The 25,897-nt window shown below is 40.6% G+C and overlaps 1 protein-coding gene across 1 annotated transcript in view; it reads right to left on the bottom strand.

The window, feature by feature from the left end:
• LOC122800226 (dynein axonemal heavy chain 17-like) overlaps positions 1–2,334 on the bottom strand; it is a 17,083,451-nt gene extending 17,081,117 nt beyond the window's left edge. Inside the window, exon 1 of the mRNA XM_044069720.1 lies at positions 1,957–2,334. The gene's annotated coding sequence lies outside the window, so the exon portion shown is untranslated. The remainder of the gene's footprint in view (positions 1–1,956) is intronic.
• Positions 2,335–25,897: the final 23,563 nt, after the last annotated feature.

Genomic DNA, 25,897 nt, shown 5'->3' with positions numbered 1-25,897 from the left:
ACCAATGGCTTTATGCATTGTGCAAGGTTTTGGCAGACTTGTTCCAGCAATTATACATTGAAGAATTAAAAATGTATTGACACAAAGTTAGACCAAACAAAACATGCCACTGTAGGGTTCAGAATACTGTGAAGATGTGAACAGAAGATAAAGTCGTCGTCGCCCCCCCCCCCCCCCCCCCCCCCCACACACACACACACATACAGGGAAAAGTTAAAGTTTCAGGTGAGCAAAATACACAGTTCTTTAGTGCAAACCCATGCTTTGATGAGTAATTTAGAAAGCTGTAAGAGGTGTCCTGAATGCTTGTAATAAACTGTTACATTGGGGTGGAGCTGGCATATACTGCACTTTTAGTGGTGGCAATTACAGTGTGATCTTGTAACCCATGTCCCAAGCTGCGTCACACCACTGGCGGCACTTGCTGCTGAGCATCACAATGTGTCCTAAGCTACACAATCTCCACATTCTCTACTTATCATGTGTCACACAGTTTGCATGTGAAATGGATTGAGTAAGTATAATTTTAGAAGGGGAAAAAGCACTACTACACTCCTACTATCACCTCATTTTCAAAGCAAATGGTGAACACAGCGCACATGGATGGTATTTGTGGACCTAGCAAATACTTTTGAAAAAATAAATCTTGCCAAATTATTGAAAGAACTATCACAAGGCCTAACCCCACAAAGATTTGACTGGTTTGAAAGTTATATGTACATGTATTTTTTTTTTCAAATACCAATTGATAGTCGCGCTTCTAAGTTATTTGCAATAGAGTGTAGTACTGAAGCACTGCTGTTACTGCGGTGGTGGTGCTGCGGTAGCGTTGTCGCCTTACAGTTAGACGTTGCCCGTTCGATTCTCAGTTAGAGCGTCTTCTGTGTGGCGACATGCGTGAATGGGCGTTTCTTCGTTGAAGGTTGTGCGTTAGGCCCGGCAAGCCAGTACGTAAAAATCTACTGACAATCATTGGCGGACGGGAGTTCCGCTGTGGCGACTCCTAACCGGGAAAAGCCGAAAGACACAAATTGAAGCACTGCTGTTCACTCTTTTTAACATACTAGCAATGTAAGTTTACATATGACCCGACTGATGTATGCTAATAACCCAATTATCTGAGCCTCTGACCACTCTGCCCCCAAAATTAGTGCAAAGCACAAATGCATCTGGGTTAGCAATAAAATATCTCTGAAAAGATTTAAACAGGTAAAGATCAAATGTGGCATCCCCGATCCACTCTGTGAAGATAAAATAATCAGAAGAGCTTAAGCAGTCTGGATCAACCCCAAACTGACATTTTCACAAGCAAATATACTTTCACTGCTTGTCACCTGTTACACAACAATATATATTTTTTACTATACACAGAAGACAGGACAATATGCTGTCATCTAAAAAGGGTCTGGCCTGGCGATTCTTAACAGGAGAACTGTAAATAAATACCTCTCAGCTGTACAAATTTTCGCAGAATGCCTATATGTTGCCTCATGTTTTTGGTCTGTTCCTCATAAAATTGTGTTTTTGACAAGTCATAGGGATGATCTAAAGATTAAAGTCACTAAATATACATGCATTTGCGTTTCAGACTTCATACCCTTCAGAAAATGCGTGCTATGTTCACTGCACTAGGTGGGTAGCTCTGTCACGATTGTTCTTCCATAGACGTGTGCGCACAATCACACCCTTTTAGTCAGTAAATAAAACATTTAGGATTTTGAGCACTCGCCCCTCATTACTATTGGCATTTCTCTGGTTTTGAAATAACACACTGAGAACTATCACTTCTTTACTTAATACTAAGCGTCCAGACAAGCTATGTAGATTACAACACAAAACGATGACGCAACGTTGAACTGCGAGCCTGAACTTTATTCTCCTAGTTCCATCAGTCAAAATAACCGAACAGCGTGTGTGCGTTTTGTTTTATTATTATTTACTTCACTGGCCACCTACCTTCAGAAAGCGAGACAAAGATGGCTGACGCTATGCAGTTTTTCTGTAAAACATCATATCAGCTTCTAAGTAGCCTTTTTTCGTTCTCTAAACACCGTCGTTCCTGTCAATGCCACTGCAATCTAGTGAAGAGCATCAGACCTTGAAACGAAGCTCGTGATAAACTGTTCCCGCTCTTTTGACAGCGGGAGAAAACCCAGAACGAAGGTTCTCTTAAATTACGTCTTCAGAGTTAAAAACTCAAATATATGGATTGCTTCCACTGGCGGATTGCTATTAAGACTCCCTGATGATTAAAAAATGCATTGCACTGTTATTTTGTTGAAATCGGAAAATGTACATTCTTCCATTTCAACTTAACAACATTTTTTTAAAAAGCATCAGAGATGCGATCGGATGTGGCAGTCAGGTGATCTATACAACGATCATGAACTGCTTCTCCAAAGGCATCTTGGTGTAATTGAGTGATGGGTCATAGAGATGGAGTTCTATTTATCATGGATGACAGCTAAAGTATAATTGAATGTGTGGCAGATGCTTTCAAAGCGGAACTTCCAGGAACGTAAGGTTCCTGCCATTGAAGTATACTTGCGAGATACAATTCTTAAGTAGGTTGCGCTGGGGACTTGGGAGTAATACCCTGGTAAAATTACGTCTCCATTTCGATTTCCCCTGCCTTTCTAAATGTTAAGATTTATCAGTGGCAAAAAGTAGCAATAAAAATTCAAAGTGGCATATTCCTGTTAGGAGAATTAACTACATTTACAGACACCCAACTCCACCCTCCCGAAGAAAAGTGGAACTACAAATGTACAAAAAAAAAACTCAAAAGTTTAATGGGAGCAGATTATTACTCTTGCCTTATTACTCATCTACGATATTTATTCCTGTTATGATAATACAACATTTGCGCGCATTTGTTTTAGAACAATATGGAGGATAAGAATCTCAGTCTGTTCCACAATACTTTAATAAGACTCCCCAGCTTTACACACGTTCAAGAGCTGTTTATTCTGGTGCGTTAATTTTCTGCTTTACTATTACATGGCAAATCAATAAAAAGAAAGCAATTGTTTAGATTAGGAGCACAGTTTTAGCTTGCGCAGGCATGGCTGGTGCTGACTTGATTTGACATCCCAATGGTGGCTTTGGTTTGAAAGTTAACCCTTTCTGTCTCAACTGGGAGTAGGGGTTAAAGGGCCTAAATTGGGGTAGTTTTCTAAATATCATTATAATCCTATTTGAGAAGTTAATAGAACAGCAGTTGCGTGTGTGTGTGAGTATGTTTATTTTTTACACAAATGTGAACTTGACGATCATTAAAGAGATGACTACTCAGATCCTGCAGGGGACGGGTGCACTCTGCAACATCGGCTGTACACGGCTTTAAGTGGCTTGTGGTCCAGTGAAGCAGGAACAAACTGCAAGTAAGTAAATGATGAAAAGCAGAGCAAAACTGGAGAAAAAAACACATGAAAGCTTTATAAAGGCTCCAGAAGGAGGTGCCCCTTAACTTCCTCTTGAATTGCGTTAACAATCCCCAACATTAGTCTGAAACCTTCCTCTCAACTGTCCAGATTTTTACAGAATGTCCACATTTATGGCTGATATAGCTCTGTTCCTCGTAAAATGTGTAGTTTTTTGGCAAATCATTGAAGCTTGACGTGGTTTGAAGTCACAAAATAATGACAAGTATTTCAGTTTCAGACTTCATATCCATTAGAAAATGTATGCCAATGCAAAACCATTTATTCTAGCAACATTCTAAGTTTATATGAGCAATATTTAAAATTTGTCCCTCTTTTTGGGTCTTTGATCTCCCCCCGTTATTTTTTTCTTTGTCCAGATTTTTTGTATGGCATGAAATGGTGGATAGAATTTCATATGGCTATGTTCAGCTTATTAAAGCATTCTTACTCCAAAGCAAAAGTAAAATGCAACAGCACACCATACCATAACTACAAAAGTAAAAATGTTATATTCATTCATGTTTGCTTAACACAGTAGTGTATAGTGTACTAATGACTCCAACTAGCCAATTTCACTCACAACCTGATGAACTCATCACAGTAAATAAATACCTAATAATAAGATATAATAATGCAAGATACTTTTTATAAATAACACACAGCAACATGAACAGATTTATACTACAGCTATAACACTTTGAAGATATATAACAAGTGCAGTATTTACATTAATATTCCAAAGGTGTGTAAAATGAAGGAACTAATGAGGAAGTAGACGAAAGAGAAGAAATGGCAGTTAGAAGTTCATGTAATATTCTCCTTTTGGATGGAGAAGCAATGGACTTTCTTGAGGCAGAACTGTAGCTACCTCATCAGGTAACCTATAAAGATCCTGAAATTGGTGATTTCACCCAGTCAAAAAAATAAATAAATAAAACCTCACTGCTCTTGCAACTGTAGCAATCTTCTTACTAAAATTGCAACAAGCAGCACTCTGCACACAATCACCTCACACTAACCACTTCGGCGGTGACTGGAAACACAGTATCGGCATTCATTCATGACGTGGAGACATCCTCTCAGCCTCATGAATCACCGACAGTACTATTCTCCTTCACCACCATCACCTGACAGTCAGCCCTCCTGACAGCTTGCTTTGGGGGCAGTCACCACCTTCACCCCACCCTAGTTATGGTTCTGCCTTGAGGAGATATTTTTAGTTGAAGTCTGAAGCTAGGATAAGAGGAAAGTTCTTTTTCATGTATGGGGTGGGATTGCAAAAGTGCAGGAGTCATAGCAGAGAAGGAATGTTTAGGGAGGTGTAGTCTGAATGCTGGAAGGGAGCATGTTTTGCAGAGTAATAGTTCAGAGAGCCAAGCTCCACGTAAGAATTCAGCTGTGTTTAAATTTAAAAGAAACCATTTGGGTTTAATAAGAATGAGTCAGTGGTGGGATGGTGCTCCAAAGGAGATGAGTTTGTGATGAAGCAGCAGATTTTACCGGTGATGATGATGTTGCCTCAAAAGAAGAGGTTCCCCAGTTTGATTCTCAGCTGCTATGCAGCAAATCAGTGTAAACTTGAATCTTATAATGTAAAAAAGTAACATTTATGGATGGATTGTAAAGAAAAAGAGAATAAACTAAGTATTATAAACCAGAATAAAAAGAAAGAACAAGAAAGGATTGAAGATGAGGTATAAATAGAGGAAACTTTAGAAAAGAAGTGAGATACTGAAAAAATAATGAAGGAGATGAATTAGAGATAGAATCAGAGAAACAAGTTGGAAAATGGCAACATGGAAAAATAATTCCTTTCGTAGAAGAGTTAAGGACAGAAAAAGAAAAATTAAAGCCATTAATATAAAGGAAAAGAAGAAAGTAAATGAATAAAGCTTTTCTTATAAGAAATTAGTATAGGATGGTATCTCCTAAACTAAGAAACAGGGAAAGGAATAATTTAAAATACTTCTATGAATGTTAATAGTATGAAAAATAGTACTAAAAGGATAGCAGCTTTACAATGGTGTAACAATTGTGATGATGACTTAATTCTGACACATGAAGAAAGACTACCATTGCCAGAAATTGGAACTCTCTTCCCCTATCCGTGTCCACTGCCCCCTCCACATCCATATTCAAAAACTCCCTCAAATCACACCTTCTTAGTACCTGGTTATGCCCTTGTATCACATAACCCTACCCATACTACTATTAACTCCCCAAACTCCTCTCTGATCCCCTGTAGGCTTGGTCATCTGAAAGTGTACTTTTAACAGAATTTTACTTGATATATTTTCTTCTCTTACCAAAGTATAACTGACATTCTCTTTTTACCTATGTTCTATATCTTCTTTTACCTGGAGTGTTTTATTAATTTCTTGTTATATTACTATGCCCAATATACATGATGTAATCTGTTTTGTGTATTATGCTGGATGTACTGTATTTGTATAACTTGATGCTGGAGCTTTTCTCCCCAGGCCTCCACTGAAAATGGACCGGGACTTGTCAGAATGTCTCGGTTAACAAATGTAAAATAAATAAATAAAACAGGGAATGCACACTGTTTAGGAATAGCAGTTCTATGTAGAAGAGTAGTGAAAATTCTGGAAGTTATATTAGTTAAAATGGGGAAAAAAAGTTATAGATATAAGATGGCAAGGAAAACTATATAGAATTATTACTATATATGTATATTTGACTAGTAAAGAAAGGGAGAATCTATTTAAGAAAATATTGGATTATATGTTTATAAACATGCACTTAATATTTTATTTATTTATTTAACATTTCTTTACCGTGAAAGTCCGACTTAGAATGAAGCCAATTTTCAGGGAGAAATGCTCCAGATGTATGTCTTTGTCCGTGTAAGGAAACCAGAGCACCCAGAGGAAACCCACATGAAAGCAGGGAGGACATGTAGACTCCATACAGAAGGCTTTACAGCTGAGAATCGAACCAGAGAATCTCTTGCTGTGAGGCAACAATGCTACTGCTGCACCACTGTGCCATCCATAATAATTACAGGAGATATTAACTGTAACTTAAGGGAAAAGAAAAGAGGAAAAGATACAAAAAAGTTGATGAAAATAGTAAAATGGAAATGTAGTTATATGGTGTAAAAAACACGGACTTAAAGAAGAGGTACTTTAAAATCTGAAATAGAATTTTTGGTATCAGAAGGAATAGGTATAATGGAAGAAAAACTATTGCAACAGATTTTTCAGATCATTTGCCAATATGTTTGGAAAATGTATAACAATAAAGAGTATATAGAGATAGGAAAAGGTATAAAAAGAATGAATTCAAAGGAAAGTAATGAAAATGTAACGAAAGGTATTAAGCAATTATGTAAGTATCACATTAATATGAAAGCATTTTATGTTTATTGTTTGGAATGGTGAATTGCTTTTAAAAGAAAATATAAAGATGGTTATAGATTTTGGATAAATAAAGAAAAGAAAAGCATGAATATGCTAAAATATATGAAGATATAATGAATAAGTTAAAAAATAATAATAGAGACTATTAGGAAAAGGAAAAAGAAATTGATAAGAAAATTTATGAAAAAAATACAGAACTATTTGTATAAACAAACCAGAAAGAAAAGAGGAAGTTTCACTTTATTTAGTAAGATAGTGAATGTGGATAGTACCATAATGTGAGAGATAAAAGATAAAGAAGGTAATAAAAAGAAAAGTCAGCAACTAATTATGGAAATTGTAAATTATGTGGAGGAAACGTTTAGTGAAAAAAAAAGACATAAGAAATTGGAAGCAAAACATTTTCTGAACAAATTAATAATTTGGAAAAGAGATCACATTATATGAATTATAAAAAGCATTTAAACAGTAGATCCAAATTTCAGGTGTGTCTTAAGGTTTTATGTGCCTGGATCATATTATCAGTTCTCTGCTTTACCCTTTGGGTTACCTACTGCTCCAAAGGAGTTCACAAAGTGTCTAGCCCCTGTAATAGCCTACCTCAGACTGCAGAGTATTCACATTTTCCTTATTTAGATGACTTGCATATCTATGCAGAGTCTTTTTCAAACTGTCAAGAATCACTCATTTTAGTAAGGGATCTCCAACACAAGCTGAGATTCCAAAAGAACATTCACAAGTCTTTTCTGACTCCATCTCACAAGATTGTTTTTCTGTGGTGTCTGCTTTACATCACAGTTCACAAAGCTTTTCTTCCACAGGAAAACATATATCTGTATTTGGAGCTATTGCTATGATTTCCACTCAGATGTCCATCTCTGTAAGGGAATTCCTCGAGATACTGGGTCTCATGGCTTCAATGCTACTTATGATTCCTCTTGCAAGACTCCACATGATAAAGGTACAATGGTACCTGAAATCTCTATTATCATAGCACCAACATCCATAGACCTCTCAAATTTTAATTCTAGGATTTTGTGAAAGGGAAGTGTATGTGGTGGAAATACCAAATCTCTCAGAATCCAGGTTTTCCATTCTCACCTCCTGCTCAAGTAGACAGTAACAACTAGAGCCAGATCATGGTCAAATGGGGTCCTAGGCAAAATAAAAGATACGGGCCCTCCCAAAGCAGCCCCCTGCAGCAGCCCCTTCCCCAGCCATTCCACTGTTCCAGTACGTGGTTATTTCTCCCCAGTTATCACAAAACACTGTTCAGACCTTTCAATATACATACTGTTTTCTTATTTACTTCTGCAGTGATTACAGATATTGAAATTGGTGTTAAATTAAAATTTTATAGCACAGCAATCAATAGCCACTTGCTAAACAAAACAAAGTCTCACAGAGAAAACAGACTTAGCATGAACAGTAAAATTCCACATTCAAAGAAAATGCATCTGACCAGTGGAGGATTAAGTTTACATTTGGGCAGTTTTCAAACCATAGGTTCATTGCACACATTTTTAGGGCCATGCATACATGTATGTGTCATTTGAGTTACCTTTCTGATTGTATCAAATTATATTCCTTGTAGAATACAGCAACAGTTGTTAGAATGTGTTTTAAATTTGTAGCTTTGAATATTCTTCCGGTAAGCAATGAAACAACATGTATGAACCAGTAATGACAACACTGCCAATTTTAGAAATTTTCAACCATAAAAGACCACTCAAACTTCTGTCATTACAATCCACCAATATCAGTCAATATGCACATAGTAGGGATGTATTGGTCTTCAAAGGATCAGCATGATCGACATAAAAGAATGTCAACGGTGCTGTGCAGGGATTTGTGTTGAGCCATGTCTGTTAAGATATTCATATATTATGTCAAAAGACAATTTTGCAGTAAAACAGTTTGATTGCTTTGAAGATGTAAGCATTTCTTGTATCTATCTATCTGAAGCTGTAAGCATTTCTTATAGCTAGCTATCAATGGAAAATACATGTATAAAAGATCAGTACAGAGATTTAGACACAGTACCCTTTTTACACATTCCATGCAGATGAGGTTATTACATGTGTATAGGAGTGTGTGTGTGTGTGTGTGTGTGTGAGTGTGTGTGTGTGTGTGTGTGTGTGTGTGTGTGTGTGTGTGTGTGTGTGTGTGTGTGTAAGGAAGATGCCTAAAGGGAGCAGCAGCATAGAGAAGGAAAGAAAAGTTAAAGAGTTTGGAGGTGGAAAATAAGAAGCTGGAGAAACATTTGTTTGATATGGAGTATTAGAATGCAGACAAAGATTCCTGTGTTGTGGATGATACAAATGAGAAGAGTGTAGCTGTCCCAGTGGAGAATGAAGTAAGAGAATCTGTTGGAGTGGTGCAGATAACGGAATCAGGAGGGCTTGCAGATGATGTTCTGGGCATAATAATCAACCAGGATGACCCAGTAGACAATTCTGCTGTTTCATGGAGTGAGAAGTCAACCCCCCCGTCCCACTTTATGAATCTCACGCCAGTAGTCAACTAACCAGACTGCGCCCCCCCCCCTTTGCAGATTCCTGGATCCACCATCCTTATCAGGTCTTACGTAGTTATTATCACGTACTACACAAAGAATATAGATAATCTAGAGGGACATACACATGTCATTTGATTAAAAAAAGAAAACAATTGAAAATGACCACATTAAGTACTTCCCGTCTTTTTTTTTAACTTAAGTATCACTGCCTTAAAAATAATTCTTTTATTCATGATTATAGAAACTCAAAAACTTAGACCCTTTCAGCCATATGCTCAGAAACAAACTAGGAATTGACAACCCCATTAATTATAATGAACATAAGTTGCGTCCTCTAACGCTTGCCTCTGACAGCAATCGTACCATTACATTCAGTATCCTCAAATCAGATGAAAACAAGGAATCAGAAAAAAAACTATTCTGTGATCATGAGCTGCGCCAAATGAAAAGGTAAAAGTGGGTATATAACACTTTACAAGGCATGAGTGCAGACAGCTGAATTGGATAAACCACCTACAAATAATTTGTGAACACATTATTTCATAATTTGCAAGAACAAAACTGAGTAAGGGGTTTCTGATGTTTAAACTGAAATACAAATGACAAAAGTATATGTAAATGAAGGGGTCTATATCAGAACATCGAACAAACGTAATATCGAACGACCTAAAGGCCGAAAATGCCGTACCTCAAACTTGCTATTGTGGGGGGCTGCACCCCCCCCCAAATATATATACCAACTCCGACATCCCATAGCAGTGAGGAAAGGGCAAATATTCTGATTGTTACTATACTGTCATCTCACAAAAAGCATATCAAAATCTGGCATTTTCGGCCTTTAGGCCGTTTATTATTTTCACTTTTCGATGTCGTGATAGGAACCCTGAATGAAGTGCTCTTCTGTAGCAGATATCTCCTCCTATGTCTTTACATTAATAAATAAATAAATAATAAAATATATAAAAAAAATTCCAACAAAATACATCCTGAGCAAAATTAACCAAATTCTGAATTGTGGTTATTGTAAACAAAGACAAACATCTTCTTTTGTAGGTAGGCATAGGTAACACCAGCAAAATAAGTGTGGAGTTGTAAGTATAATTATGACTTGATCAGAAAATAGAACTCAGTCACTGCAATCTATTTATAGAGTTAAAACTTTTCAGCTGGCCAGAGTGGGGCATTTTAGTAAGGAAAAGATAACATTTTACAGGACTTTCCACACCCTCAGTCAATGCAAATACTTTGCTTTTAACATTAAGGATTCACAAAGCCTCTGTGTAAGAGTTAGCAAGTCTTACACGGAGGCTGCAGTTAAACGGGGTGATGTCAGCATGCCATGCATATTCATGAGGGCATGCTGAATCACACCCTAGGCTAACACGGTCCGTGTAGCAATGTAGGGGGCATGTCCGCATGGCGAGTCCTGCAAAGGTACACGCCCCCAGAAGAATCACAGTCCCGAAAGGAAACTCCCACGAGTGAGTCCGTGGAAATGTCAAGAAACACAACAGCACACATGCCCTCACAGACTATAAACCCAACTGAAATGTAAAACGTAAAAATGAACAGTTTAATTTTTTTTTTATAATTTCAAAAATGTTTGCCTGTAATTGCGCTCGTTTGCGCGGGTGTGCCCTTCGCTCAGCCACAGTTAACAGTCATTGAAAAAGCATATAAGATCTAAATATGTAAAATAAGTCAAGTAGCAATAGCGTAGCAGTAGAGACGTTGGCCAAAGAGGAGGTAGTCACGGTTCGAGCCCCAACAACATCATTTTTTATTTTTAGTGAAATAAGCACGAAACAATCCCCTGACATATATCTGTATATATATATATATATATATATATATATATATATATATATATATATATATATATATATATATATATATATATATATGTATATATATATATATATATATATATATATATATATATAAAACTATAATTTAAGTAAAATGTAATGAAATGGGCCATGTTTTTATGAAGAAATCTGACACAATAAAAAAAAATATTTTATAAGTGCCCATAGCTGTACAGCGCTCTAACAAGCTGAGTATGTTTGCCCGTAGGTGACCAGTGGTTTAACAGGTGTAATATGAGGGCCCAGAGTTGAGCAGCGCTTTAACACGCGGAAACTGTGTGCCCGTAGTTGCGCAACATTTCTCTCAGCGAAATATGCGTGCTCATAGACAAATAACGCGTTAACCAGCGTAACCCATTTGTGCGGAGCTGCGCAGCGTGCCAACTGGCTTACTGACGGGCAACGTTGAGCAACCTGTATCAAAGCCGTCTTTAAACAGACACACCTCCTAGCCTGCCTAGACAGTAGTAAAATAAAAAAAAAAAAGCAATGCCCAGGCTCGAACCCAGGATACTGTGCATCATAGTCAAAGTACTGAACCACTAAGCCATGACAGCTGTACTGAAAAATGCAGTATTAGCATATATATAGGAATGAATGGAAATAGAAGCATGACAAAGCAGGTTTTCTTAAGCTGATACAATTCCAAAATGGCCAATCACAGATAAGTGTGGGAAAAAACGGCATATATAAGCCCCATAGGCAGGAATACACAGCATAACTGATTGTGGAACCTATTTGCAGTCAGGATGGCAGGTGTAGGAGAGGGTAGTCGCTTCCGAGCACAGAGGTGGGGTGTTGAGGAGTCCAAATACATGGTTTGGCTCCTAGTCCACAATCATGAGGCTCAACTCATGCAGGGCCAGGTTCTGTGGGGCACGTACAAGGCAGAGGCGTGGAACTGGTTGGCACATGATCTTACCAGTGCCACAGGCATACCAAGGACTGGTGAACAGGTCCATCACCACCATGTGGACCTGAAGAGACGAAAGCAGGACCAACTGAACTGTTGGATCCAGGTGGCCCGGCAAATGCCCAACGCCCCACTACTGAGTAAGTATCCATGTAATTATGTATGTAAGGAATTATCCTAGCTGATATTATGGAGATGTATGTTCCAATATTACTTCATTTATATTACAGCTGCAGGTGTGCATTCTGCGAATCGGCTAGCCTATGGTGATAGGCTGGAGCGGTTGCGGCACCAGGCAGGTTAGTAATTATATTTCGGTAATTGTTATACAATATAAGTGAGACAGCTTGTAAAAGAGTTCAGTGTAGTTACATATTAATAAAGTTCAAATAACACTAGAAGAAAGATTCTGCTAGTACTGTATGATTAGATAAGTGATGCAGCCTGTAATCCAGAAATAAAAATTAAACAAGTCTGAAATAGTGATTTCCCACCTGTATTGTAATATCAGATAACCTGCTGCAGCCTGAAAATTAGTGGTAAACAAGCTAAAGACAATAGACATGTGTCAAATACATCCCCTTTGAAAATCTGCCATATGAAACAAGTGAGTCTGTTGGAAAGGATTGTTGTAACCAAGTATGATATGTTAATAATGCCTAGAATAAAGTACCATCCTGAATTGTAAAAATAAAACAAGTGAGAGTGTGAGAAAGAGGTATGAATCGACCAAGAAAGCTGTTATAACTTCTGAATAAAGTATACTGCAGTCAGTACATAATGAAATGAATGAGACAGCCACAACCAAACAGTGAAATGTTTGAAATAAAGTACTGAAACTGGAATGTGTCTGTCCCACAATTTGGATATGTTGCTGTACCCTTGCAATATGGAGATAGTATGGTTGTATGAAATAATGAACATCCACAGTTGTCTAGAGCCATATAAATGAAATGTAGCAGGATGCTGTACCTGAACACAGCCAGATATGAACGTGTATGAATAAAAATGCAATGTATATTAATGTAGCAGTAACAGTCCCATCACCAACATTCCTAAGGTTACATATAGGAAACTGTACTAAGACCTGTAGGGTATATATATATATATATATATATATATATATATATATATATATATGCAGCTACTGGAGATATACAGCATATGTATAGGTATTTGAAGTTGTTAATGAAATATTTCTTCACCCTACCCTATATTCACAAATAATGCCATTCCACAACAAACTGGATATGTGTATTCACAATTAATTCCTATGGACATTTGTCCTGTTGGTTCAAACATATTTGCACGTACGTTGATGCATGTGCCCTGTTCACATATCCAAACCTGATGGCCTGTTGCCATCAATCAACCCTGCATGCTGTTGGATTGTGTACTGTTGTTCAAAATATGCATGTGTTATGCTTGCTGTTCAATGTTTGGAATTCATGGGTGTCTGGTTAATGGGAATACTGATGCATGCTGTTACAACTAATTTTGAATGGTATTGTTTGTTACTAACCCAAAATGTCATAAAATATTGCTAAACATAGGACAACAGGGAAGGCGGGTTCCAGCGGACCCACCTCTCCCACCTCAGCTGGCGAGTGCACCTGGCACTAGTGCCCAGGCCGGAACCTCCTCCGGTGGCCCTGTGCCACCTTCAGGTGGAAGCGCTGCAGGGGATGGGGCTCATCCCCCCTCTGCAAGCATGGCCGGAGGAGACCGTCCACTCACCCTCCAAAGTGTCCGGTCTGTGGTGCGTAGTGAGATCAGGCATTCTGTGCTTGAATCCCTATGCCAGCTTGAGGCTCAGGTGGCACAACTCACGGGTGTGCCTGCTGCCCATCCTACACAGCCCCCAGCACAGCCCCATCCTGGGCTGTGAAGGCACAGTGGCAACTGCCCATGGGTGGGGATCTCAGTTTCACTGTTGCCATCTGTGGGCTCATGGGCTTGCGATATCCAAACATCCGTCCCCGTCAATTGTGTCCCCCCCCACATGTGTCATACTCCACCCCTGTATGCATCTTCTTTGTCTTGTCTGTTAACCTCCCCTACCTACCTCCCCAAATATACATACTTCCTGAACCTCACATTCCACTCTCACCTGAAAAAAAAAACAAAAAAAGGGCACTCTGTTCCCGCAAAAAAATTACGCCCCATACATAGCTGCCCATTTTGCAGACATGTCTGCTGGACATGTGAACTGGTAATTACAATTGGCTGTACAATATATTTTGTTGTCCTCACCCCTCTCTCAGGGGTGGAAGGTTTCAAATTTCACACTAAATTACAGACATATGCACAGCTGTTGCTGATAAAGAAATGGGCAGCTATGGGCCTTTCCTACATCCTTCCTGCAAATCCCGAACTTGTTTTCCTACTGTCCTACCCTCTTTGTGCCCCCTTTTTCACCACTGTCCTATCTCCCCATTTTCTTTTCTTTCAAAGAAATTAGCACGGGTGTGTGCGAGAGTAAGCACTTTTAAGCAGTTGTAAGCAGGTGTGTGCTTGTGTGCGCTTAGCTAAGCATGTGTGCATGAAGCTAAGCATGTGTGCGCTACAGTGCGTATGCTCCACGCAAACCAGCGCTAACCTGCTTACAACTGCTTAAAAGTGCCTTAGTCACTCTGAATGACAAAGCCTGTAGTCTGCTCAGCAGCAAAATAAAATTCCTCTGTCTGTCTTGAACCCAGGACCTTGGAAGCACTAGTTTGCATGACTTACCACTAAGCCATGACTGATATACAAGAACTTTGTGCTGAAAGCAATATATCATGAAATAGTAGGACTGAATGTAAAGGGAATATAGGAAGGCTATTACACAAAACTTTTCTTGTATCTTTACTGGCAATTCTTATGGATTTGTATAACATTAGTGTGAGAAGAGAAACAGCCATGCTAGTCGGTAGCTAGTAGGTAATAATGTGACAGTAGCACCTTGCAAACCACACACACTATCAGAGCAGGGTAAACACTGCCATATTTGAATAGGTAAGAGGCCAGACCTCGCAACTGTGACTGATTTACAGGGATGTCCCTGATATGAAAACAAATGTTAACTGTGCCGCACTGACTCCCTGTGAAATGTACTAACAGTAGGCAGAAAGGTGTGGAATCCCACGTAATGGTAACTGTCAATTACTGAAAGTATGCACTACTTGCATGTCAGAAATTGTGTAGTAATACATATGCTCAAAATACCCCACAGTCACAACTGCAGAATATCTGAAATATACCACTGATATGCACCATTCCCTGAGGCTGATAAAAGATACACCTGAAAGTATCTGAGGCCTGCAAGTGTCACAAACTCACAGGCATATCATTCTGTCTGCTGTCACACACTCTGTGAATAGCTGTAGAATAGCTTCCACAAGCACATCCACATGTAGGTGTACAACACACAAATATCAAAGGAGATATCCAACTAATAAAATAAGGACAGTATAGCAGTTTACAAGTGCTGCATGTGCCTGCTATCCATAACTGTTAGTACAAAGTACAAGGCCCCACTACTGCTCACCAGCAAAATAAAATACCCTTGTAGGTGTCATGCTCCTTACCTTGGCCAGACCAGACTGCATGCAGTACCACCAAACCACAACAAACATATAAGGAATTGCTGCTGAAAGAAATATAGCAAGCATTACAAGGATTGAATGTAAATGGAAAATAGGAAAGCCATAGCAACACATTCCAGTAAAGATACATAGCAGGCATTCAAGGAGTGAATGTAAAGGCCAAATAGTGAAGCCATAGCAACAAATTGCAAGAGCCACTGCTGTGTACCAGTTACTCCACAAGTCCCACAGGAAAGCACATACTCCCATTTAAACAGTATTAGTATTATTAGGTGTCAGTTAACATACACACTGAGAAGAATAAACTGGAGGAAACAATAGTCAGGTGTCAGTACAACATGCATTTCAGTGCCTACAACACAGCCTGAAATATGAGAGACATACCAACCTTTACACTCACAGAACAGTGTTCACAGCATACCAGCATGGTCCCCACCTTGAAAATCTGAAAGGGCTACACCTACCTAACCTAACATTTTATAGCACTGTCCTGAAATCACAGTGAGAACTGCAATTACCACACAGCAGGCTACATGCAATTAGTAAATGCTGGCTAACAATTGGTGCAGAGGCCATCACATGCACATGTGCATATACCTTCAAAAGCAGCCTGCACCCCCAGTCCACACATGCAATACTTTCATTGCAACATCCGGAGGGAGAGACAGAGAGAGAGAGAGAGAGAAAAACAGAAAAAGAGACACAGAGACAGCCACCGAAAATAAAACAATACAAAATAGCAAGCTAACCAGTGGCAGGCCACCAAGCAGCAAGCCATCACAAACAGCAGTGACAAACAAAGGTAATGTAAACTAATAATGTAATAGTCTACATACTGTGAACCCTCCATATGTGTTAGCAGTCTGTATCTAGATATATATATATATATATATATATATATATATGTGAAGATGTGCATAGGGCAGGGGACATACTGCAACTGTTACTGAAGGCTGGACATACATATGTATGTGAAGGTTGCTATGTGCACATATCATTGTAGGTTGTAGTGCAACGTACAATGTAGGTTGTACAGTAATGGATGTTTAGCAGTATGTTAGTGTGTGTATTCGTATGTGTAAATAAAAAGGTATATATATATATATATATATATATATATATATATATGTATATGTATGTATATTTATATATGTATCTATATATAATATGCACATATGTATACATAGATAGAGAGGGATGCAGAAAAAGATAGACATATATAGATAGATAGAATATTTTAATATATATATATGTAATAGACACATACATATATAGACATATATAGATACATACACATATACAGACAGATATGAATGTCTACAGATATGTATCTATATGAATATATCTCTCTCTCTCCCCCTCTCTCTCTCTCTCTATATATATATATATATATATATATATATATATATATATATATACATATATATACATATATACTGAGAGAGGCGCGTGTGCAGATGTATTGCAACAGGTGCCTGGTGACAAAGGCATGGACTGAACACCAGTGGGGATACTGGAGTACCATACCCCATTCCAAAACACTTGCACCACTAACCACCACATATGTGGTTGCCTGCCTACTACTGGATGTGTCAGGAGGGAACATGGGAAACAAGTGTACAATAGCCTCCCCTGTGATATTCACAGTGGCACACTAGTCTTGTAATACCTGTACATGGTACGTGTCAGCAGAAATGGTGTGTCAGCTAGGGAAATGTAGGTCACTGTACCCCTCTACACCTCACAATGTCCTACACGGTATGTACCTTACATGACAACTACAGAAAGGGAGAAGGACACAGTCATACCCAACAAACAGTGATAATGCCCTCAAACACATTACCTATGCAGAGTGACTAACAAAACCACAGATAGAGTGCCTCTCATACTACCTACACAGAGGTTGCCACTGCTGGATATACATAGTTAAGTCACACCCATAACAGTTTCCAACAACCATGGTAACACCTCACAATATCCCCAGCCTAAATGACCTATGTCTGTCATCATTGGCACCGCAGTAAAGAGCACATGGTGGAGGTACAGGTTCCTACCCACAAATAAGCCATACCCTGGAGTAAACCACCCAGCATTAAGAAGCAAGGATCCCCATTAGTAGATGTCAGACATACCCCTGTCGAATGTTATGCAGATAGGTAATATGCCATATAAGTCACCCTGTGTAACTGTTTGACAGGAGCAAGTACAATCACATTACATGTGTCCCAAGGGGCAGGGTAGCATAACAGTATGCTGCTGTAGGCCCAGGGCCAATAGCATACTACCTGCCTATGACACAATGCACACACACATGTACTCATTGCAATACCAACTATGTGAGGTGGAATGAGTGTGCCACTTACTGTGTGCAAGGTCTGTAATGGTGTGATTGCTCAGCATGACTTTGTGTCTGTCATGGTAGTGTGTGTCCTTGGTGTGAGGCCAGAGAAAGATGTGTCAAGTATTGGGATACAAACATACTACATTGCCATATGTTGTGCTGTGGTTCCCTGTGTGTGACTGCGGTGTAGGTATGGTTATGGCAACAAAGACTATGGTGCATTACCAGTGAAATGTGTACTGTGCATGGCATGCATTGCATGGGTTGACAATGTTCCCCATACATTACCTTGATACAAACCCCCAGTGTGAGGCTGTGCATTGGACCTCAAACAGTGTGCCGACTGTTGGAGTATACTTGTTTGTTGTATGGAGTGTGCCAGGCACTGTCACACAGTTGTTGGCTGAGTACTGATATGTGGTCATTTACATGTGTATCCCCCAATAGACAGACAGATGCTATATATGGCAGTTCAGTGATATCACTACAGTAGAGTATTATGTGTGCCATATCACTTGCTCACATATTTTTCTTTTCCTTCCAGGGCGATGGTGCACCAGCGCAACCCCACGTACTCTGCTGCAGAGGTAGAGGAGATACACCAGAGCCTGGTGTGGGATTTTGCCACACTCTTTTCCCGCACCAGCCAGAACCAGCAAGAGAGGGCTGCACTGTGGCAAGACCTTGTCCGTCGGGTAAATGACATAGGCATGCATAACCAGACATATGAGCAGGTACGCCATCACTGCAGTGATTTAATTAGAAATGTCCATCAGCGTGCGTCTGATATCCACAGGCAACAGCTTGCCACAGGTGGTGGGGCGGCTATACACCCTCCCCTCACCAGACTGGAGGGGCTCCTCCTAAGTGTTGTGGCTCCAGCCCAACAACAACAACATCCGCACACATCTGTAATGATGGAGGCTGGAACCACCCAGCATGAGGACTTGGAGCGTGCAAGTAACATGCCATATCTATAGTTGACTGTTCTCTACACTGGTAGTTTATGCATGTGTGAGGTGTGTACTGTGTTTCTAGCTGTTATCCTGGTAATTATTGTGCAAGAGGGATATTCTCAATATCAGCAGTAGACTTGTGAAAGCCAACTGTTGTACTACTGAATTGTATCATACTCACAGTATCAATGGCACAGTTGTGCCCAGTGACAATAAATGTCTTATTTGTGCAGGTCCCTCTGGTGTAACAGCAAGGCAGCCAATCCATGCTGCTGAGTGTGCAATAATCCTTTAATACTAATGATAATAATAGTAATAATACCCTCAAATCGTATTGCTATGTGTTTGATTGCAGGTGTGTTTGTGTGTCTGTGTGTTTGTATCTCATGTACTGAGGAGTGTGCATGTGTTCATGTGCCCATGTGTGCATGTGTGCATGTGCCCATGTGTGCATGTGTGCATGTGCGCATGTGTGCATGTGCCCATGTGTGCATGTGTGCATGTGCCCATGTGCGCATGTGTGCATGTGTGCATGTGTGCATGTGCCCATGTGTGCATGTGCCCATGTGCATCTGTGGTAACATTGTGTACACATTATAAACTGTGTTTCCTGTCTTCCTCTCACAGGTTCTGGTGTTGCTCTGGTGGTGTGCAGCAGGGAACCTGAATCCGCTTCTGGGGATAGTGATAATGATGATACCTGTGTAATGGCACATGGAGGTGTGCCAGGGTCCGTTGTTGGCCAGCCAATCGACAGTACACAGCTGTCAACCCCATCAATGCACACAGTCATCCTGCCAATACATCCATTGTCACCAATGTCCCTAGGTGATGGACAGCATACAGTGGGCATTGACCAGGGTAATGTGGTATCAGTGGCACATGCATCCCCTCACAGCAGCCATGGCCAGAGTCCTGACATGGTACCACACAGGCAGATGTCCAGGGGTTCTCGTGGGAGCATCCGTGGTCGTACTGCCCCTGTCAGACGTGCCCACAGAGGTCTTTCAACCTCAGCTATGTTCCGGGCTGTAATGCAGGCACAGTCACGTATGGAACGGTACACCAGACAGGGTCTGAGGGAGCTGAGAGCACATCGCACTGCTATGAATGACCCTATGCGTGACATTGCGGCTGCCATCTGTAATTTCACCGAGGTCATTGACAGACATTGGGGGGACACATTAGATCTGTTCCACAACTACATGTCCATGAGCCAGGGCACCGCAGGACGGTTGAGGCATTGACGTGGACGTATGCCAGCAACAGCAGCAGCTGGCAGTCGTCTCGGATGACAACAAACCTGCGGCCGCTCCCATAGTGCCAGTACCAGCCCCAGCAATGCTGGGTCTGTGCTGTCATGAGACTGCCCTAGTAGACCACGTGCATGTGGCTCTGGACAGTCCCATGAGGGACATGTCTCCAGTCATCAACCAACTGCTTCTGATGACAGTACCCAGTCTGGCTTAGTACCTGATACTGTCCGTAGCACCCCTGCCAGGCACAGGTACCGTGTCCGTGGCCAGAGACAGTGATCTGTATGACCTGGCAGGTACAGTCTGTGACTGTCTACAAACACCCGTGTATGGCAGCCACGAGGTGGAACTATGTGCATGCATACACACATGCTAACACCTAGGGCTAACACATACACGCACACACTGCATCAACATTGCCCCATCTTGTACTGTTGTCCCTCACTAACACACACACACATACATGTCGATTGGTTGTATCAGTGGCAGACTCAGGCATACCAAGTACACACCCTGTGCATATGATGAAACTGTGCCACCTCCTGCAATCTGTAACATCGATGCAGGAACCGGTTAACATGGTGCTGATGCACAGGGTGACTACATAGAAGTGTAGTAATATTATCATGTTGTCAACTGTACAGTGTAATGATATCATTGTGGGTATATCCCAGCATGCCTGATGCATTAACAATATGATTGTCATTGTATTGTTTGGTACACCCCTATTAATTACCATAGTGTAATGTCTGCACATCTTTGCATTCTGGTGGTAAGGCTGTAAACAGAAGGCCACCTCCATAGGTAGCACAGGGGATAAGAACATGGAAGTAATGATACTCAATGATGGACATGTAAACCGCAAGATGCATGCAGTCCAAACTCTACTCTGCATGGAGAATAGACAATATCAAAATAAAATCTTTCATGCAGGTGCGAAATGGCAAGAGGCTCTTCGTAGTACTAAGTCAAAAAATAAACCAAGTCAATAAGCAAACCAAAACCAAACTTGCAGTCTTCAAATCAGGTTGAACAAAAGCATCCGATGTAATCCAGCATATAATTTATTAGTGCACAGTGAGCGCTTTCACCCGTAGGGTTTTTCAAACTATTACAGCAAACATTTCCCACTCCAAGTTTAAATATATCACTGACAACACCCAATTGGTCAAAACAATTTCATCAAATTTACATATATAATTAGAAACTAAGTAAATTGTGCTTACTAGTACTTTATATAAGGTCACGAACTGAAATGTCACATATACTAAAAGTCACGTACAAATACTTAAACTATCTAAAACAATTTCTATATTCAGGTGTACGTAACACTAATAAACATACTGATACAGATCGCTAACTCACATATTCATTATAAATTAATAAAAAATGTGTACAAAGTTAAATAAAGGCATAGTCCACAAATTTACCTATTCCATACCAACATTACTACGTGTGCGCTACACTAACTAACCATTAAAACATTAATATCATTTAAAATAACATTCAAACAAATATTATAAAATATTATAAAGAATACATCATGTCAACAAGCAATGTATATTCAGATCGTACGACACTAAAAATGCATGTAAAATATTCTATGTGTATGCGAACACAGACATAGAACGATGCATGAAAAAATATATATATAAAAAAGATATTCTACCTTCAAACATTATCTAAAACATTTTTTAAAAAAGAAGGAGAGAACAATAATTCTTTTAAACTAAATCTTCCTGTATTCACCAGGGTGACTACATAGAAGTGTAGTAATATTATAATGTTGTCAACTGTACAGTGTAATGATATCATTGTGGGTATATCCCAGCATGCCTGATGCATTAACAGTATGATTGTCATTGTATTGTTTGGTACACCCCTATTAATTACCATAGTGTAATGTCTGCACATCTTTGCATTCTGGTGGTAAGGCTGTAAACAGAAGGCCACCTCCATAGGTAGCACAGGGGATAAGAAAATGGAAGTAATGATACTCAATGATGGACATGTAAACCGCAAGATGCATGCAGTCCAACCTCTACTCTGCATGGAGAATGTTGATATCTGTGCAGTAATAGACAACAGGTTCAAGACTCCCAAGAGCACCCTAGCACTACCAGGTTACACCTCATACCATGCTTGACAGCCCTGAAACACAGAACTAACTATGACAGGAGGTGAGTCTCATTAAATGTCAAGGATACTGTGGTGGCAGGACAGGTAGCATACATCCTACTAAGTTGGGAACTGCTGATTGAGGGCTCAGTGTCTGTTATTCTAAATGTGTATTAGTTCTGGTTTAAGCACTTGGGCTTCAGGCCAGTTATTTTACATTACGAAGGTTCATGGTCTGCACTCTTGTGGGAGGAGAGGCTGGACTCTGCCCATCTGAGCTGGGAATTTCTGGCTAAAGGCTTATAGTGCCTGCATATTTGAACTGTTTCTTACTGAAATTGGTACACCTTGTTTGCTGTAGCATAGACTAGATCCAGGCCTGCTGAATGTAGCTTTGTTTGTATGCTTGTTTGCTTGTTATTTCCCTGAAACACTAATTCCACCTGAAACGCAGCTTTACAGCACCTCTGTGGATCCCTAGTAAACATCTGCATTGCTTACTGTACGTATTTCCTTGTTTCACTTGACAGAATGTTACTGTTTGTCATTTTTGCATTTAAGTTACCTGTAACACATTGCATTTGAGTTACCTGGCACTTGCTCACTAAAGCATTTATATATGCCAGCACTAACAAATTAAAAGCACTACACCCTCACAAACTCACCTTGAGTACCTTGTTCCCCATTGGCTCATTTTGTTATTAATTATAAAGGAATTCTCAATACTATTCTAGCATGTCCAAAGGTCAGTTGTCAATCTCCTCTCCGGTCCAGCTGGTGAATCTGGGAATCTAGAGGCAATGTTACAACTGCCTCATGTACACAGACAACCATTCTCCTCCTCCCAACAAATTCCAACACATGTGAGAGATGCAACCATATAGCCAAACTGCAGGCTAAGCTCTCTCAACTCAGTATTGGCGAAACCTGTCAGGAGGAGAAGGAAACCACAGTCACTACAATTCCAGTCTCACATAGACCTACCACGACAGCAATCCAAACACATAAACACATGAAAACATACTCGGAGTCTCTAAATAAAATTCTGCCTAAGCAGCAGACACCTCCAAAGCAGACACACAAGCAACCGCTATCCCAGAACAGAACACATGCAACACATAGCTCACAAAGCCAGTGTGCCGAACAGTCACAGCCCTTAAGGCTAAACAACACACCTGATACACTTGTAATAGGTACCTCTATCATCAGGTACACTGACGTCCCGCTCACCAGGCTGAACAAGGAGAAGGTCACGGTGAGATGCCTGTCGGGTGCTATGATCCGCCACATAACACAAGCACACAGGTCACTCCAAGGCGTGTACAAATATGACTCAGTCAGTGTCCATGCCAGTGTGAATGACCTGAGATGTACCTCCCTGGACTACATGATAAAAGACATAGAGGAGCTCTCTGAGCATGTGGCCCAGGCTGGAATGACCCTGACCTTGAGTAGCATCTTACCCTCACCAAGAATGATGCCACAATATGCAGACAAGATGATCAATTTCAACAATTGGCTTAAGTTTCAGTGTCATTCAAAGGGGATCCAATGCCTGTCAGCCTGGGATGACATGCTCGACAAGCCACGATGCTTTGCTAGGGATGGCTTGCACCTGTCACGCATAGGCCTTCGGATATTGGCAAAGGCTCTTGCTACCCCCATAGTGCCTTTTTTAGGCAAGGCTCAAAAGACAAAACCACCTCCATAGGTATCACAAGGGATAGGAAACTAATAGTAATGCTACTCATGCCAGCAGTGTAAACCTCAAGATGTATGCACTGGAAACTGTCCTTAGCATGGAGAACATCAATATCTGTGCAGTAACAGAATCCTGGTTCAAGGCTCCCAAAAGCACCCCAGCACTGCCAGGTTATACCTCATACCATGCTTGTCGGCCCCAAAATTTGCACTGAAACAGAACAGGAGGGGGAGTATCAATATTCATCAAAGATACACACATCTCCAGGTTGGTGGCACAGCACGAAGCATCGGAGACTATCCATGTGCAACTAACAGTGGGTAAAACTGCCTTCCAGTTCATAGCCTGGCACACATCACCATCCCAAACCCAGGAACCCCACTTGGCCTTCCTGAGAACACTGGAAATATGAAGGTCTCTCCAAACACCATTATACTGGTGGACTGCAACTACCCAAACATAGACTGGGAGCATTACTCTAGCTCCAACACCCTAGCTCAAAGGTTCCTTAGCATTTATACACTCAAATGCTATGGAACAACTTGTTACCACTCCCACAAGAGGGGGAAACATACAGGACCTGTTCATCACCAACATGGGGACTCTATGCTCCAGACCAGAAGTGTACCCCTCACTGGTAAGATCAGACCATAAACCAATCTCACTGGATATTCACATCCCAACCCCACCCCATGCCCACAAAACCACCGTGTAAAACTTCTCTACAGCAAATTCCACATCCCCTCAAAACTGAGGTGGAATCCTTCAAAGCCCCCGGGCCCATGGAAAATACGGCCCAGACCACAGAATCCTTTATAAATGCTTTCTATGAACACCTTCAGGAATGCATGGATCGTGCAATCCCAAATAAAAACAAGACCCAATCCTACAAAGGCAAATGTCCTGTCTGGTGGACCACAGCCATAATCAAAGTATACAATAGAAGGAGGAAGCTACTACATGATAGAGAAAAACCCCAAAAAGGGGAGGCATCTCTGTTCAGTGTTAGCAAAATACTACAGACACTCATAAAATTGTCTAAGGACAGCTTTGAGAGATGAAATGCACAGGACACTAAGGATAATTACAAGGCTTTCTTCAGTTATGTTAGGAACCTGGGTGGGAATTCCCAGATATGCTCAGAATTAGTCCAAAATGACAAAAGACTACACCAAACCCACAGACATTGCCAACATCCTAGCTGACAGGTTCAGCACAAACTCCCCCCCCCACCAGAAGGGCAAATATCTATCCCAGCAGAGTGCTGCCCCCCTGACATCTCAGATGCTCAGGTAAGAGCCGTCCTCTCCAAAGCAAATAACACAGCATCAATGGGACCAGACAGTGTCCCGGGCTGCATCCTACATGAACTCCAAGATGAGCTAAACCCAAACATAAAACTACTGTTCAATCTCAGCCTTACCACAGGTTATGTACCCAAAGAGTGGCGTACAGCAACAGTGGTCCCTCTCCACAAAGGTGGTGCCTCAATGGATCCTGGAAACTATCGCCCCATAAGCCTGACTAGCTTGGTCTGCAAAGCTATGGAAAGGAACATCATGGACCTCATACATAAAGATACTGGGGACCTACAGACACTGGATCCTACCCAGTGTGACTTTAAGTGCAGACCCTGCCTCTTTCACCTGGTTGATTTCTTTGAAAACAGTCACCAAGGCCATTGACAAGGGGAAGGTGGTCCACACAGCCTACCTGGACCTCGCAAAAGCCTGCGATACAATACCCCACTCGGGCATTATAGATAAGCTCACCAGCTTAAATATACACCCCTATGTCACTAGATAGGTTGCAAACTGGCTCAAGGACAGA

This window comes from Protopterus annectens, chromosome 4.part0 (genome assembly GCF_019279795.1).
Source record: "Protopterus annectens isolate FY-2018-M chromosome 4.part0, PAN1.0, whole genome shotgun sequence".
NCBI classification, from domain to species: Eukaryota; Metazoa; Chordata; order Ceratodontiformes; family Protopteridae; genus Protopterus; species Protopterus annectens.
This window is presented reverse-complemented; position numbering and strand designations above follow the sequence as displayed.